A 17,577-nucleotide genomic window follows, 5' to 3' on the forward strand; every position below is an offset into this window, starting at 1 on the left:
GACAAAGCATTTTTGGATTTGGGGATGTTAGAGATAAAGAGAGGTTGTAAATACATGCTGGGCAGCTCATTGGACACTTAAAAACACGATTCCATATATTTGATTATGAACAGAAGAAATATGAAAAATCTGATGGCCAAATGTTTGGATTTGCAGTTATTGTGAACGCCTACAAAACAAGCCCCGAGAACACACTGCACGCTTTAAAATGCAGGTTTAAGGCAGCATTAATCAGTGTTTTTTGCTGCTTGGGGCAGAATCACACAGAGGAGGCTGTAACCCAACCCTACTGCAGCTTTAACAGATGACACTGGTTTTTGACAACTTAGGTTGTTATTTGTGTGTCATGTACTCATCAAAGTAACACGTCTGAGAAAACATCGAGAACAAAGCAATGAAATCTCACCCAACAGAAGTGAGCACACAATCAGACTGGCTGTTAAAAAGCCAACTGTTCAGCTAGACGATCTATATCACTTTAGTTGGAGGTAGAAAATGAACACAGCTGAAATGTCAATAAATTTTATTGCACGGGAAAAAACTGTGTTTACGTCTCCGTTTTCTCTTTCCAATTTGTATGTTTAGCCTTTTGGTTTGCTGAAAACTTGTTTAACCCTCTGCTCGTGTAAATCAGTGGCTCACAAATGATATCGGCTTACTCACTAACAATCATCTCTAACTGTACTCCTTCACATTAACTTAAATTGTAAATTGATGGTGTGCGTGCAGCAAAGAGAATGAAAATGAGGAACAGATGGACACAGAGAGTAAGAGGAAAAAACTATCATTACAGCTTTGTGCCCCTCATTCACCTGAACATGTTTTATTTACTGTCCCTCAGAAGCACAGTTGGCGTAAGAAGTGTTTGTTCTACAGTCTGGGTCAGTCTGGGCCGAGCGCCTGACACACACAGCCGGAGGCTACAGTCCTGCAGGACACACTGAGCCGCGGCGCCCTCTGCACGCAATGATGAAGCAAACTTTGGGATATTGTGTCGACCTGAAATCTAACAATGATACTAAATTTGAACTTAAAGCAAGACTTTTGATCTAAAATAATCTCTCTGTCACAAATGACATGTTTCAAAAGTAAAAGAATCCCTGTTTGATTCAACTAGTTCATGCATTTATTACTTCCAGGCTGGACTACTGTAATTCATTATTATCAGGATGTCCAAAAAACTCACTGAAAAGCCTTCAGCTAATCCAAAATGCTGCAGCAAGAGTACTGACAGGGACTAGAAAGAGAGAGCATATTTCTCCTGTTTTGGCTTCCCTTCATTGGCTTCCTGTTAAATCCAGAATTGAATTCAAAATCCTGCTCCTCACATACAAGGTCTTAAATAATCAGGCCCCATCTTATCTCAATGACCTTGTAGTACCATATCACCCTATTAGAGCACTTCGCTCTTGCTCTGCAGGCCTACTTGTTGTTCCTAGAGTATTTAAAAGTAGAATGGGAGGGAGAGCCTTCAGTTTTCAGGCCCCTCTTCTATGGAACCAGCTTCCAGTTTGGATTCAGGAGACAGACACTATCTCTACTTTTAAGATTAGGCTTAAAACTTTCCTTTTTGCTAAAGCATATAGTTAGGGCTGGACCAGGTGACCCTGAATCCTCCCTTAGTTATGCTGCAATAGACGTAGGCTGCCGGGGGATTCCCATGATGCATTGAGTTTTTCCTTTCCAGTCACCTTTCTCACTCACTATGTATTAACAGACCTCTCTGCATTAAATCATATCTGTTATTAACCTCTGTCTCTCTTCCACAGCATGTCTTTTATCCTGTCTTCCTTCTCTCACCCCAACCGGTCGCAGCAGATGGCCGCCCCTCCCTGAGCCTGGTTCTGCCGGAGGTTTCTTCCTGTTAAAAGGGAGTTTTTCCTTCCCACTGTTGCCAAAGTGCTTGCTCATAGGGGGTCATATGATTGTTGGGTTTTTTTCTCTGTATCTATGAAGCGCCTTGAGGCGACTTATGTTGTGATTTGGCGCTATATAAATAAAATTGAATTGAATTGAAAATTGAATGGACTCGAGGTTTTTGATGCTACAGTTCAAAGTAACTGAAGTTAGCTAACATTAGGAAACTCCTCTACCTGTGCTACTGTTTTTCAGTCTCTTTAACCTATTGGTAAATGTGGAGTTTATGTACTTATAGTGAGTTAACTGTAGTTTTTGCCCACATACAGAGCAGTTTACTCTGCATATTGTTTCATTTCATAATTTTCGTTGCATTTTCTAGGGCTTGTGTAGCCAGCAGTAGTGTTTAGCAAGATTTAGTTATTAACAGGCCACCTTAATTGAGACTAGAAACAGAGGAGAGGTTTCTGACACAACTTCAGCCACCCCACGGTCTGCTGTGATAGGACATGACGATGTGAAGCAGTTAAAGTTCCAGTAAAACTTACAGAATCTGCAAAGAGCAGAAAAATGTGAAAACGACCAGTTGCATGAACATATACATCTGCCACCGCGGCACCATCAAGGATGGGCTGGTCATGTAAGCACATGGTTTAGAGTCAGGTGAGTGTCCAGTGAAACAAATCTGGGTGGTTACAGCGCCATAAGGTGTTAAGATGCATCTGAGCAGTGGCGCTTTATGTTTTGCACCAGCCATACAAATCCACTTAACTCATTTACTTATGCTCTTTAAAATGTTGCACAGGTATTCTTAGCTTTCTAAGAAAAACATTTAGGCCATTTACACTAATATTTTCTGATTTTCATTTGCTGAAGAGAAATGAGAGCTAATTTACTTTGCTAAAGTATTAAGTTCACGTAACGTATCTTTTTTAAGTACGGCACATTAAAAATGAGTACATTTCTACAAAGATATTTGTGTGAAGAAGCATAAAAAATCTCTCCTAACACGTGCCAGACTCAAAAAAAGATGTTAGCTTAACTCCAATATAACGCAGTCTGGGCACAAACACACATCTTCGCTCATGACGGGCCAGTTAATCAGTCCAAAGTGAGCTGAGACTGAGTGATCGTGTTTAAAAGATGTCAGAATGACAGCCGGTGATGGGCGGTGGTACCTGTGTTTCTGAGGGGGAAGAATAGAAACACCAAATGCCTCTGTAGCTCCGTCCTCCAGTTAATACTCATGCTGAATACTACCAGCAACAAGCTGTGTCCTTGTACTGCTATAAGTTTTTAATGAGTGCGGCTGCTCCCAACAGAGCTCATCGGCCCAACCTTGGCCCGACTAGTTCTCCAACATTATCCTTGACATTTTAGAAATGTTTTTGTAAAGGGCAGTAAAATTTGTCTAACAGCAGGGTGTAGATTGAACTGATCTCACTAACTCAAACTGAATAGTTTGCAGATGGCTTATTGAAAGTTTGTGACAATGCTACAACGGGGCTATCAGAAGATGAAACAACAGAACCTGGACATACTGTAACTCACTAATACTAGCACTCAACCTGTTCAGCCTGTGGCTCATCAGCTTCTTCCCTCTGTCATCTTCTCTCGTATGGAGATGCACATACTTTCCAGCTCAATCTTTCTTCCTAGCCAAAAGTCCTTTTCTCCTTCCTTAGTGTCCAGCCTCACATGCTTCTCCCTCTATCCAGAGGATACAACAAACACATTCATGGCAGTTTCTTTCACCGCATCAGCTGTACTTTCACAGTCATCTGGCGACTCCTTCCTACCACTCAGAGCTTGTCTCAAGTCCTTCCTGGACTCTTGCACAACATTCTTCCGTCTACAGCTTCCACCATTTAATCCTTAACGTCTGCCTTCACTTGCTTCCTCTTCTTGATTTCCGAATCCATCCTACAGACTATCATTAAATGTTGCCTAGCTACAGTCTTCCCTTGACACCACCGTGGAGTCTCCTTTTTCAGAATGCACCTTCTGCATAAGATGTAGCCCACCTGTGTGTCACCATGTGCTCCTCCTGGTTCTTGAATTAATCAAAAGATCAAACTAATCTATATTAATCTTATACTTGGGGACTTGGGGAATCCACATAGTTTATAATTTTTCTGAAACAAGCTATGCTTTCCCTGCTCCCTTTAAACTTTACTTACTAAACTAGTTTTCTCTCTGTCTCGTTTTAATCGACAACATTATTATGGAGCACAAAAAATAAATGCTCACCAGAAACTTCATTAGTTATAGTCTGACCCAATTCTCTGGGTGGTCCAAAGACATGCATGGGGTTAGGTTATCTGGTGATTCTGAATTGGCCATAGGCATGAATGTGAGTGTTAATGGCTGTCTGTCCCTCTGTATTAGCCCTGTGACAGACTGGTAACCTGTCCAGGGTACACTCTGCCTCTCGCCCTATGGCAGCTGGAATAGACTAAATCCAGACTTGGATTTTTACAGTAATTCCCATGTAAAATACACAGCACCAAGTAGACCACTGAGCCCCCTCAGCCCATAGATGAAGGGTTACATAAAACCCTACTGTAAACATAATGGATACTGTTATGATGACTGTCATTTACTTTGTGCTGTGTTTAAATGCAGAACTCAGACGGCAAAACAGCAGAAAGACAAACTGAAGTCGAGGCAGAAGCAAACTGTCATGCAGAGTAAATCACAACAGGTAAGCACATCCAGCATATCTCGCTATCACTCACATTACTGATAAGCTTTTATCGTCTTGCCTTGACTCCTTTCCTTTTCTGTCTTACACAGCCATTGATTTGTTTTTCCACACTCTTGCTCTGTCTCTCTCCTTCTGCAGCTCCTGTTGTTTCCCTCCTTTATTGGATCTCCTCGTCTCCTCTCCTGCTGCTCCATCTTTCATGTGTCTCTCCTCTTTCCGACAGACACAGAGACTATTTCTCTTCCTCTGCCACCCAGGGACAGAGTCTTCACAAGGTTAGATATTTTAAATCAGATAGACTAGCACTGCCGGAGTAGTAAGTGTCCAAAACGGGTCAAAATTAGAGAGCTCCTTTAAATGATGTTGAACAGAAATACCTCACAAGTCTAAAGCTTCAAACACACTTGGAAAAGAGCTCATAAATCATTGGAGTCACGCAAAAATAAAAAATGATAACGATAAAAAACAAAATTGGATGATGAAATATTTTAGGCTTATGTTTTGATCACATTACGTCTGATCCACCACAAACGGAAAGAGAAGAGAAACAAAACAAAAACAAAACAGAAGAAAATGAATGGATGGATGAACAAACAGCACAAATTGTTTAGTTAATTAAAAACTGGCATCAAAAAGAACCTATTATGCTCTTGAAAAATGTGCATTTTTAGCTTTAAACCTTAAACGAGCACTCTTTCAATTGGCTGCCCCTAAAAAAACAAAAGCGATGGAAACCTGCAGATCCTGGAGTAAAAAGTTTTCAGAAATCGAGCACTGAAATCAGTCTGATGCTCAGACAGACAATAAGGAAAGCATAGTGGATCCACTTAAGTGTTGTGGTAGTGGGGTGTGGTTTGTGGCTCAGCTGTGGGAGGACAGAGGGGGCGGGTGGTTCAGGGTGCACTGCTAGGGGATGCTGCGTGGAACACCTGTTACATAACGTCCAATCAGCCTCCTCTATTCATGCAGTAGCACGTTGGGACCAGGTGGAGGAGCTACAGTGAGGAGGAGAGTTGACGGCAGCTGAAAATTCAGTATCGAGGCACAACGCCCAATCCGAGCACTGTGCAACAAATAAAGAGCACAGCAACTATTGTGTCTGTGTGTGGTGTTAGGAAGGTGGTTCTCACCTGCTCCTATGCAACATCCCTTTTTTCTGATAGAAAAACATTTCAAAGTAGCAATTTCCTACAAAACGTTCAGCATGCATACAAATCATAGTCTTGCTATTCTTTAAATGAAGCGTTTACCTGCCTAAAGTGTGTACTTCAGCTCAAACCACTAAAGTACAGTGCATCTGATCAAATGTGCCTGCAGTGAGTGAGAGAGTGAGAGGGTAAAGCTGGGTTAAGGCCTGGAGGAACCCGCTGTAGCCCTGCCTGCTCAGCACAAAGCCTCTCTCGCTGTCTCAGTCTCTTTGTAGAGAGGTTGATCAAAGTGTGGAGCGCGCTCAGAGGATTCACAAAGTCAGGAAGCTTCTGAGCGGATGAACACGGACATCCCATTATGTTTCCAAGTAGGGTATCAAGGGACGTGAAGGTGCACACATCCTCAAGCGCGTGAGTGTGAGCTCGCTCGAGCATCTGCACTCCAGACCTAAAGGTTTGATTCTGTGCACGATTAAAAATACTCGGGAAAATGAAAGATGATTGCGTTTTCGAAGCATCTGAGTGTGCTAACTGTCTGCAGCTTTGATCCGTAATGAGGAAGGTAGGGTAAGATTTGGCAGCACTGCCTGTTATTTCAGATGAGAATCAGAGGATCAAAGGCTTTTTCTCTCCTCATCCTTGCCTCTCTCTGACTGCCTGTGTGTCTCTGCTTCACCTAAAGTGTCCTTGGTTCACCTCTGGCCTGTCCACACCCCCCTGAAAATGCAGAGAACCCGTCAAAGGCTCTTCAACATAAACTTGTCCACTCTTCTGTGGCAGGATGGAGTTATTTCCTGTCACAGAAGACAAGCTGCAGGACTGCTGCTTCACAAATACTGTAGATGACCTCTGACCTCCCTGAGGATGAAGGATAAAGCTCAAATATTTTCTTACAGACATCGGCATTTGTGCCGTGCAGTCCATAAATGTTTGGAACAGCTTTACGGGTTCTTTCCTGCCGCTCTCCCTTCAATGCTTGAACTAATAAGCAGTAAGAAAACTGACTCTGAGACAATTTCAGTTTTCTGAAGACAACTCTATCTTCTGTTTATTCATCTACATAATAGATTTGCTTAATTCCGGCAGCAAATTAGATGAGAATGATGGGGCTTTGTACCAACAATCTGGGCTTTACTTTTGGATTTGGGGAATTTCCTTTGAGTCACTGGCTTTAAAGCTTTTTTTAAGACTGTAAATTACTTTAGCGATGAAGTCACTACACATACTTTGGAGTGTGTATGTGTGAGCGTGTACAACAAAGTGTGAGACCCACACGTGAAAGATTTTTACGCTTACCTCATTCTCTGAATCACGTATCTGCAGATGGGAAGTGTATGCGAAGGTATTCTCTGGAGCGACAGTCGGCCTGCGGAGGAGGAGGGGGAAGATGAGCATGAAGTGAGAAAAAACGAGATTCCACATTTAACACAATGTCCCAAACTATGTTCAGCAGCGGAGCTGCGATCCGAGGTGAGCAGGAACGCCCTTACACCCCGAAGTCATTCCTCAGAAGTTTGAAGTTAAAATTAAGTGCCTTGATGCTGACTTTGTACAAATCTCTTCTGTTTGCTACCAAATCTGGCAAACAAGCTAAATGATACAGCAACTGTTTGCACATACGTTTCTGAGGCAGCATTCTCAAACATCATTAGATTTCAGAAATTTAGTTTTGGGTGAATTAAAATATCCAATTCTTAAATAGCAGCTCTGACTAAACTAACAGAAGAGACAACACGTGCAATATGATCAAGGGGCCAAAAACTTCCCCAGTTTGTTACTTCGGGACAATCTGATATTTAAATATGTAAATGAGACATGATCTATTATCTGACACCACAAAAGCTTTTCTTCATTGTCCTTCAAAGTGCAGGCTTGCCTATGCTTCCTTCCTTTCTTTCCTTTGGAATCAGCTCAGAGTTTGGGTTTAGGATACAAACACTCCCTACTTGGAAAACCAGGCTTGGTTAACGCTTCTATTTTCTGTCATTTACTTGTGTCTACTCTCCTGTACTTTCTGTTCTTTGTTCATGGCCTTTCTTTGCCCCTCTTTTCTGTCTTCTCTTTCCTCTCCCTGCGCCTGGTTCTGCCAGAGGTCTCTTCCTTTTAAACGGGGGTTCTTCCTCGCTTTCATGAACAAGTGCTTGCTCAGATGGGATCAGGAGATCATTGGGGTTTTCTCTTTAATAGAGTCTTTGCTGCTGACATTATAGAATACCTTGAGATGACTGCTAAGGGGAACTGGTGCTACAGAAAGAAAATTGATTTGACCTTGCTGTGGGTCGGGAGGTTGGGGTTGGGGGGGTTCAGTCACTGTTAGTTTAATGTTTTTATAACACTTAAATGTACACACACATGTCCTTGACACATTTTTCTCTAATACTCTGCAGGAAAACATGTTATTTCAGAACAGCCACAGTCTCAATGTGAGACGATACCAAAACAAAATAGGTGAAAATGAGTTTATGAGGTAAGGTTTAACATTCACGTTTTTTCAAGCATCTTGGTATATTCAACAGATTATTGGTTTATTTGTTTTGCACTTGCATAAATTTCTGTCTAAAAAGTGACTTGAACATACCTTTTTTAAATTTGTGTGTTTTGTGGATATACAAATAAATCAATCCCACACTGGAAGAATAGCAGTGTTACCTGACATAACAGCAAAAAGTATAAAAAAGAAAGAAAGAAAGAAAAGATAAAAAAACAAAACAAAAACCTCAGTTTGATAGTTTTTGGTTAATTTGTGACTTCTTTCCAACACATCAAACAGAAGTTACACTCACCAGCGTTTGATCAACGCTTTGATTCAGTGAGGCTGTTTCAGTTCATTACGCCACACTGATGTGAAATACTTGCGGGAAAGCGGTGGAGTGTGGGTGTGTTGAGGGAGACGAGCACTTTTAAATCAAGTGAAGCTGCAGTGTGAGACAAACGAAATAGAAAATAAAATAAATACACTTGACAAAATGTAAATCATTATGTTTCTCCCAGTGCAACATGCTTACCGTAAAGCTGGGATTTTCTTAAGACTGGAAAACTAATAACTGAATCACCTCTATCACTCTGCTGAATACTTCTCATGCTGCCTAAGGCTACACTTAAAGGCATTTTAGCCATCGGCACGCTCATCTAATCTGAATGTGGTGACGTCACATTTCCAAACTGAACTGTGGATCTGTTGCCCTTTTATGGTGCTCGTTGAAAGACGATCGTTGAAAGTTCTCACAAAGTCGTCCAGCCACTCTGACGGAGCTGTGTGTTCAGGTCTGTCTGGGTTCAGACTGTGGTTGGAAAAGAAGGAGCTGATCACATCGGTGAACCGGTAACACTACTGATCCACTACTGCTGCACTACTGGGCTCCAGTTTCATCTGCTAGGTTCCTGTAGGACACTCCCACAAAAGACATTCTTCTTCTCAAGTGTTAGATAAAGATAACCCTTTATATGTGAACAGACACCGAGTGTAGCTCATGTTAACAGCTCACAGATGGTTTATTAGCATGGATGTAGGCGGCTTCCAGCTGTGAACAGTGAAGCCAATGAGGAAGCGCTTTAATCCTTTTTCATAAGAACTTAGAACTTAATTTATTGTCATTGTACAGTTGCCTGCACAACTAAATTAGGTAGCAAAACCACAAATATGCAAGAAAGTGACAAATTTCAAAACAACAATATAAAAACACTATATACACAATACACAATATATATATATATACACTTTATACGATGTATAAGTTACAATAAAAAAGTATAAGTTACCAAAGAAAAATGGGATTATTGCACATTTGCCAAGATATTGCACAGAATAACTGTATGGGGGTCTGCTCACGCGTACACACCCACATCCACCCACGCTGACATACACACACTCAGGTTACCATAAGTTCAAAGGGGAAGGCCGCAGGTTTGTCAGTGTTCTGGTGCACTGAGAGTTCTGACAGCCCAAAGGTAGAAGCTGTTTTTAGTCTGTTGGTTGGATCAGAACCTTTTTCCAGAGGGCAGGATGTTGAATAGGTGGAGGTTAGGATGGAGGTGGTCTTTTAAAATCGCCCTGGATTTGGAGAGACATCTATAACTGTCAATGGAGTCCAGGGAGGGGAGTGGACGGCCGATCACCTTCTTTGCAGTTCTCATGAACTGCCACACATATACTACGCTGAAGAATGGGTAACATCCTGATGGCATTACTTGAGAAAAGTAATTAAATTTACTTTGGAAATTTTTCTCAGTCTTCTTACTTTTACAGCATTGAGCCCTCTGATTTTTTTCTCTCTCATGCAATCAGCAAGCAAATGAGTTTCAAGGAGCATCCCTAACTTTTATAAACCAAGCATTTCCTGCTCTACGTATGATTATCACACTGCACCTGTTTGATCAACAGAAAACGGCAGTAAAAATGCAGAGAAGAATCAGTTTAAAACTGGTTCGCTCTGGCCACAGCTCTGCCAAGGTGGGAGCTCAAGAGGTGAACAGATGTGCACCGTTGGCTCTCTACAGGGGCTTTCGATACATTCAGGCCACACATATACAAACACTCACACAAGAAGAGCAAAGGCTCTGGTCCAGTGGCCCACGGCAGGTCTTTATCCTCCAACTCCCCCAAAGGCCCTTAAGCCCTGCAGCTATGCCTGCATGCTCTGCTCTGTCTTCCCTTGAAATCCATCCTTCCTTTACCAATTCATTCTCCCTCTACCTGGAATTCACCTCTCATCAAGCCAAATCCTTTTTATCACTCTACTCAAACTTTTTCCTCCAAACCTCAACCTTTCTCCCCCACGCCTCTCTCATGTCCACCCCAGGGCTTCCTCTTATGCTTCTTTCCAACTCTCCTCCAGTTTCTGTCTATGAAGGTCCACAGTCCAGTGACTGCAGCACCAGAATGTCAGACAGCCATATATTAACATTTAGACAGCCTCAGGGCCCGAAGGGGAGCTCCAGTTTTAAACAGTCACATCCTCTCAGCACATTCAGAAAAGTTGCACAGTCCGACTGCTACAGCTGGCACCGGTGGAGCTCTGCTGTCAATCTTCACCAATGTTTTATCCTGTCAGCTGTTCGACGTGACTGTTTTACGGCTGTGTAGCCTTCTCGTTCTCTGAGTTTCTCCTCACAGGCATGTCTCTTTTCTCTTCAAATTCCACTAAAGACATCGTGCTGTGATGCTATCATTATCAATGAGATGCTGCTCCACAGAGAATCTGGTTTTCAAAGCAGAACAAATGAGGAGATTCATGCTTGGACTATGAAGTTATTTACTTCGATTAATCTGTCAGGTTGTGTTATTTTTTTTTAATTGAGCCATAAAATGTCTAAACAAAAAATACACAACCCATTTAACCCATTTGGCAAAGCAAACTGAAATATGTTCAATTTTCAAAGAAAGAAAGATTAATCATTTGAGTCTCTGTCAGACTGCCAAACAGCTGGTTTACCATCTTAGTCCAAAATAAACTATTGTGAATTGTATGCTTGAAAAACTGTGTTGATCCCCTAATTGAGCTAAATGGAGATAATGAACGGAGGAACTAAAAAAGTATTATATCTGCTATCTACCAGAAACCCTGCATGAGAATAGTTTAATGTTTGCACATAAATTAAGCTTTACCGTGCACGACAGCCCTACAGATGATCGTGCAGAGACACGCTGTGTCGTAGAAAACATACTTTCTAACCAGGAGCGTGGGTTTCACGTTGAATCGCATTTGTCTGCATTTTTGTTAAACATTTGCAACTTCTAGAATCATTCGATCACATACATTTAAAGCACCTAAACACTAAACAATACCACAACATGTGTAAAGGTAAAGCAGCGGTCATAGTGTGTGTCATGTCAATTACAGACTGTATGTAAAAGATGGGCTTAGCTATCGCTGGACCACAGCGCCACCCACTGCCTTCTGGATTCTGCATTTTGACGACTTGTCCTTATCATTTTTGTACTGGTTAACACATTTTGCCTCATATGCATAAGCTCAAAACCAGGAAGAGACAGAAACCCAGTTGCAGGATAAATGGGAGGTTGTGTCAGGAAGGGCATCCCCAAAATCTGTGCCAAATTAAGCATGTGGATCAATCTGTTGTGGGGAAAGTATCTTTTTATCATTGTTGGTCACTGTCGTGTTTTCGTTTGTTTGTCTGTTTTTTTGGGTGGTGTTTAGAGCCAGAAGTGCCCATATTTAATGTGCAGTGAAAAAGCATCATTACTTGCATAAATACACTTTGTAAGTGAAATGCAGACGCGTGTATCTGCTAATTAGTCTGTGAAGGTTTCCAGTCATCCAGGTCATCGTAGTCAAAGGAGCTTGCAAAGAAAAGCGAGAAGCTTCTTCTCGGATGAGAGGTAAAACGTCTTCAAGTAACTTAAAGAAGTCCAGACGCTTTTCTTTGCAAGCTCCTTTGACTATCTGCTAATTAGTTGTAAGTAACAAACTAATAAAATACTAGAATTTCATTTACTAAACTGGAGCACCACCAAACGCCAAACAAGCAGTTTTATTTGTTAGATAATTCGATATAAATGTTCCAAAAGGTCAAGTTTAGTGACGTGATTTAGGGACGGTGAGGCATCGCAAACAGCGATCGGCTGAGGTAGCCTGTGCAGCACACCTGTCAATCAAAGCAGCCACGCCCCTAACAACAAGACCTAGCAGCATCCGAAGAGATTGCTTTTGTACCCGCCCCCGGACACGTTTGTCTGTGTAATGCTTTCCTGAAATAAGCTGTAATAAACTTCTTGGTATAAAGTTAGTTTGTTAGGAAGTGACTAACTGCTGGATCATTTCTTGATTTGAGAGTTATGTATTTTTCCATGAAGTTCTTGGAAAACATTTTGGATACTGGACTCCATGAATACTTTCACTATTACAGCATTATCATGTGAGGTCTATGCTGCCTCTTCAGGATGTGCCAAAAAGTCCCTCGATGATTCCTGACATCCACAGGATGCAGTGAAGCCTCGAGCATTTTATGTACTCAAATATTTTAGTGTTGCCTACAAATTCAAAACTGGCCTTTAAATAATATGTAAATGTGTTGCTTTATTCAGCAGATTTTACACTTAGCTTAATGATAGATTCTTGATCTCAATGGGACTAATGAAGACAAATAATGATTACATTTATAAAACCAAAGCCTGGCTTGTAATGACTTCTAAATTTATTCCAGAAACTGCCTAAAACCCAAAAGTCAGCACATGCACGAAAACAAGTAGAAGTAAAGGGAAATCCATGTGAGCAAAAGCAGGCACTGAAAGTTTCAGAGTTTTTCCTTTCCCCACAAATTACTCAACACTCCAACTTTGTGTAACTTTCGAAGACAGAGAAAAGTGAGACATATTATTATTCAGCGCTGGGACAGCAGGGCACAGACAGGGTGGAGCACGGTGATGATGTGAAGTCCCTGTAAGTACGACTCTTCTTAGTTAGCGAGTCTCAGTGGTCTCACAGAGTCTGGTTCTTTTCTGTCTGCATCGTTTGTGAGGACCGACACGCATGGGTGTGCTGGCATAGCCATGTGTGTACGTGCATGCACGCGTATGGGTGTATTTGTGTTACTGTTGAGGTGACAACAACCAAAAATACACTAGCTCTGCAGGCCTGAATTATTCAGAGAGTGGAGACAGAGCTGCGGGTGGCGGGGGGTGGAGGTAGATGGATGGATGAGAGGTGGTGGCGGGAGAAGAAAAAAAACAAGTACAGCAAAGACGAACAAAGTCAAGAAGAGCAAGAAGCGAGAAAGCTGAGAAAGTGGGCACTCGTCAAAAGCACAAAACACACATGCCATAAACATATTTTGTTGCAGTCGGCAGAGAGTCTAGAATAAATTCATGCATCTGTAGACTGAAGGTCTTAAAAAAACAAAATATAAAGCTATATCTCTGTACTTCTTACACAAAATCTTTCTGGGTTTCAATAACTGCACACAAACCATGCATCAGCAATATCTCTCAAACACATGCATACCTCCTCCTTCTCTTCCTCCATCTCTTTTATTCTATGCATGCAGGCTCCCCATTGCCAATCACTCACATTGAAATTCCATCTGTTTTTGCAATCTGGGAGCACAGCTGTCAAACATTTCTGTCTCCCTGGCCGACGCGGGGGGATATATCAGAACCCAAAGGGGAAACTGGAGCGTGGAGTCACATATAGCGCCTCTTAGCATGGGAAATGCGTGCATCTTACATCCAAAGAGGAGTATAGGACTGCCAGGGAAGATGTTATTAGCATTGCTGACTCTGCAGGAAGGCTATTCAGATGTAGTGTAAATAAAATTATATTGTATGAGAAAAAGAAAAAGAAATAATACAAACTTTATGATGCCTTTTAAGAATGTTATTTGTGTTAACTAAGTTTTACAGAAGCACACAGCAAGTCAGATGTAACATCTGTAGGAGGAGCAGAAACATAATTAGCTACATGTGTTTTGTAAAGCATCCAGGAAAGGAGAGGTCTGGAAACTCGCTGTACATCTCAGCCAAATCCACAGAATCCTGTTACCAGTGGATGTCTTCCCATTAGTGTGTGGAGGAGGAAAGTCTGCATAATAATGGATTTCAATCCCTCAAGTAGGCTTTGTTTTTCTTTTTTTCAAAATTTCTGCCTAAAAATCATCCTCCGAATCTGTCAGTTATGGCTACACAACCATACGGCCAAAATGAAAGATACGGGGCTGGATAACCTTGGATGATGTTGGAAGTCTCGCCATAGTGGGATTTGAAGTAGTCCAACAATCACTTTTTCAAGAAAACAACATATACCATTGCTTCAGTGATGTGTTTGAAAAATTCAATGCAGCTCCACCAAATTAGATGCAATAGAGGCAAAGCACCACCATCACCACCAGCTGAAGTGAAGACAGCTTGATATCTTACAGTACTTGATCTATTCTCTCAGTGAATACTTGAACACGTGATAAGATTAAGATTTCAAACATCACAATGTTCATTTACAATTTCAGAATAAGGCAAAGTTTGCTCATTGGCTAACAGCTTGTGATTAACACATTTTGTAGTTGTAATACCACTAGTCTGTATTACTAATAGTAGTACAAAAAGTAGTAATAGTTGTACCAAAATAAGAAGGAAGCATCAGAGAGGCCAGTTACATCCGAGTGAAGCCGTCTGACAGGATATAAATATGTTTGTCATGGAGCATTAGCAGCATTAGGTTTCACTGTTGTCCATTAGCGCTTTTAACTGACTGCTGATGAAAAGGGTGGAAGGAGGAGGAGATCGACTTGTTGTGCGTATGTGCGAGGAATGTGTGTGTGCATGTATGTTTAGTGTCTGCATACAGCACGTCTGAGCAAAGACATCAGCAGTGTGAGCACAGATGCATTAAGAAAAAGCTGCTCCTGTGGTTGTATTTTTTATTAATGGATTTCCTAATAGATTTTTACATGATTTTTCAGTTTGCTTTTAACTGGAACATACTTAGTGAAGCTAAATACTAAAGCTACTTATATTATTTTGGATGCAAACACAATTGCTGGTTCACAGAGAAATGTCCTTACAGTTATATTCTCTCTGGGTAGCATGACGTGAATACAAGTCAAAAGAAAATATTAGAAGTGGTAATTATTTATCAAGCTCAACTGGTGAATGAAGCATCATAAAAGATGAAAGATAAAAGAGCCTGAAAAGGTATGTTTTCTTAAAACATAATATATGACACTAAAAAGAGTGAAAAAGCACAAAAGATCACCTTAGACAAGAATATTCATGAAATGGAGTCTGCCAAAACTCACAGTTTCAGAAATCGTTAGGTCGGTGGTAATTAATGTTTCTCATTCATCATTTAATAAATGCAATCCATTATTGCACCTCCCAGTTATTGTCTCCATTCATCATTTCATCCATGACATGTCAAAAAAATAAGAAAAAAGCTCCACTATAGCACCCGAGCTCTACATTATGGTATTTTTGGTCTAGCTTTCTTAAAACAGCAGTCCAAAACTGAAACATATTCAGCTTTAATTATATAAAAGAAGCAAACAAAGCTGCAACTAATTAGAGAAACAGGAACTAAATCACTTGGTGGGTAGAGGTGGCTGTGGCTCAGGGGTAGAGCAGGTCATCTACTAATCGGAAGGTTGGTGGTATCATCCGTGCTCCGGTCTGCATACCAAAGTATCCTTGGGCGAGATACTGAACCCAGAGTTGCTCCCGGTGTGTTCACTGGAGTGTGAATACGTGTAAATAGAAAAACACCTTGATATGTTTGGAAAGTGCACAAAGTTACCACTGAGATTGTTTTGGTTGGTAAAAAAATATTGTTTTGTGCCAAAACGTGATGCAAATGCCACAGCTGAGGTTCCTGTTGAATGTTTGCCCTCATTGTGTTACAGTAAAACTCAGCCTGTCTTGTCTGGCAGCTTTTGCAATCAGAATTCGGATCTTAGACCGATGTTGTGCTACAGTAGGGTCTTGCCCGAACACAAAGAAGTACATGGAGTGGCTTAGCCAGTCTCCAGACCTCAATCCTACAAAAAACATGTGAAGGAAGCTGAAGCTTCGAGTTGCCAAGCGTCAGCCAAGAAACCTAAGACCAAAACCCTCCTTAGATGCGTGAAAACCTGGTGACCAACTAGAAGAAACGTCTTACCCCTGTGCTTGCTGAGGGTTTCTTCACCAAGTACTAGGTCACATTTTGCTTCACGATCAAATACTTACTTCACTGTCATGCAAGTTAATTGATGACTTTTACGTACTGGATTTTTCCTGGATTTTTGGTATTTCTGATATGATAGATGATATATGATTTTTGATATTCTGTCTCTTGACTAAAATGAAACTACCATAAAAATTAGAGACTGTTCATGTCTTTGTAAGTGAGCAGAAATCAAATTGAGCCGGAGATAAAATAATTATTTCCCCCGCTCTATATGAAGCTATACATCTTAACACTGCTGCAATCTCTGCGAATTAGAGTGAGCTGCATCTCTCTAGAGATCCACGAGCTACAGTGAAGTTCTCTACGAGACAATGAACGAAACCCAGAAAAGCTTTTACATTAGATTAGATTTGTGGTTTTTGATCTGCAACATCCCTCTGATGTGTTAGCCTCCTTTATCTGCCCTCTGCTTGCTCTGCTCTTGATGTCATGGTGACCGCAGGGGATAAGCTGAGGCAGGTGTCTGCTGGTCTTTTACCTCCATCACATGTTGAAGCGCGGGATACCAAAGGAGTGTGAGAATTTAATGGAGTGAGGGAGCACAACTGAGCTGAGGCGTGAATTAGCTCTGTGTGTGTGTGTTTAAGTCTTTCCACGCTAACATTCTGCTGCAGTGCATTCACACATGAGCCTTCACTGCAGAATCCAACCATGATGTCATCTTTCCCTTTCAACTTTTTTCTTTGTGAATCTCTAAAGCTGCTGAAGGCGGGGTTTATTTCAGTCGTGATGCAAGGTGAGAGAATTTTATCAGGCGCGGGAGAGAAGAACAGAGAAGAACACAAGAATTATAGAACACAGGATTCAGATGCGCTTGTGTTTAGTTTGAAGACATAAAAAAATCCAAGGTCATTTTACAGACTTATAACTGGAATAACCAACGAAATGGGAAAAAGCCCCACAGATATTAAAATCGGCTTTCCTTTAGTTTCATAAATAAGAACATTTGCTGCCTCTTTCCATCATTGTATGCTAAAAAGAATAAAAATAAAATCCGGCTCCCAAAAGAACAGTTCAGTTTAACGTTTTTAAAAATAAAAGGGCCATTTTTGTCATGATGGAGTTTATCAGTCTTTCAGTTTGATATTACTCATGTTAACGTTTGGTTCTTCTTTCCTTTTATTTATAACCCTTCCTGTGTGTCCTCTGTATCCGGTTGTTCAGTGATGACGCGACGAATCCTACTTCCGGG

Source organism: Pundamilia nyererei, unplaced genomic scaffold (genome assembly GCF_000239375.1).
Source record: "Pundamilia nyererei isolate P.nyererei 1_Seehausen unplaced genomic scaffold, PunNye1.0 scaffold00075, whole genome shotgun sequence".
NCBI classification, from domain to species: domain Eukaryota; kingdom Metazoa; phylum Chordata; class Actinopteri; order Cichliformes; family Cichlidae; genus Pundamilia; species Pundamilia nyererei.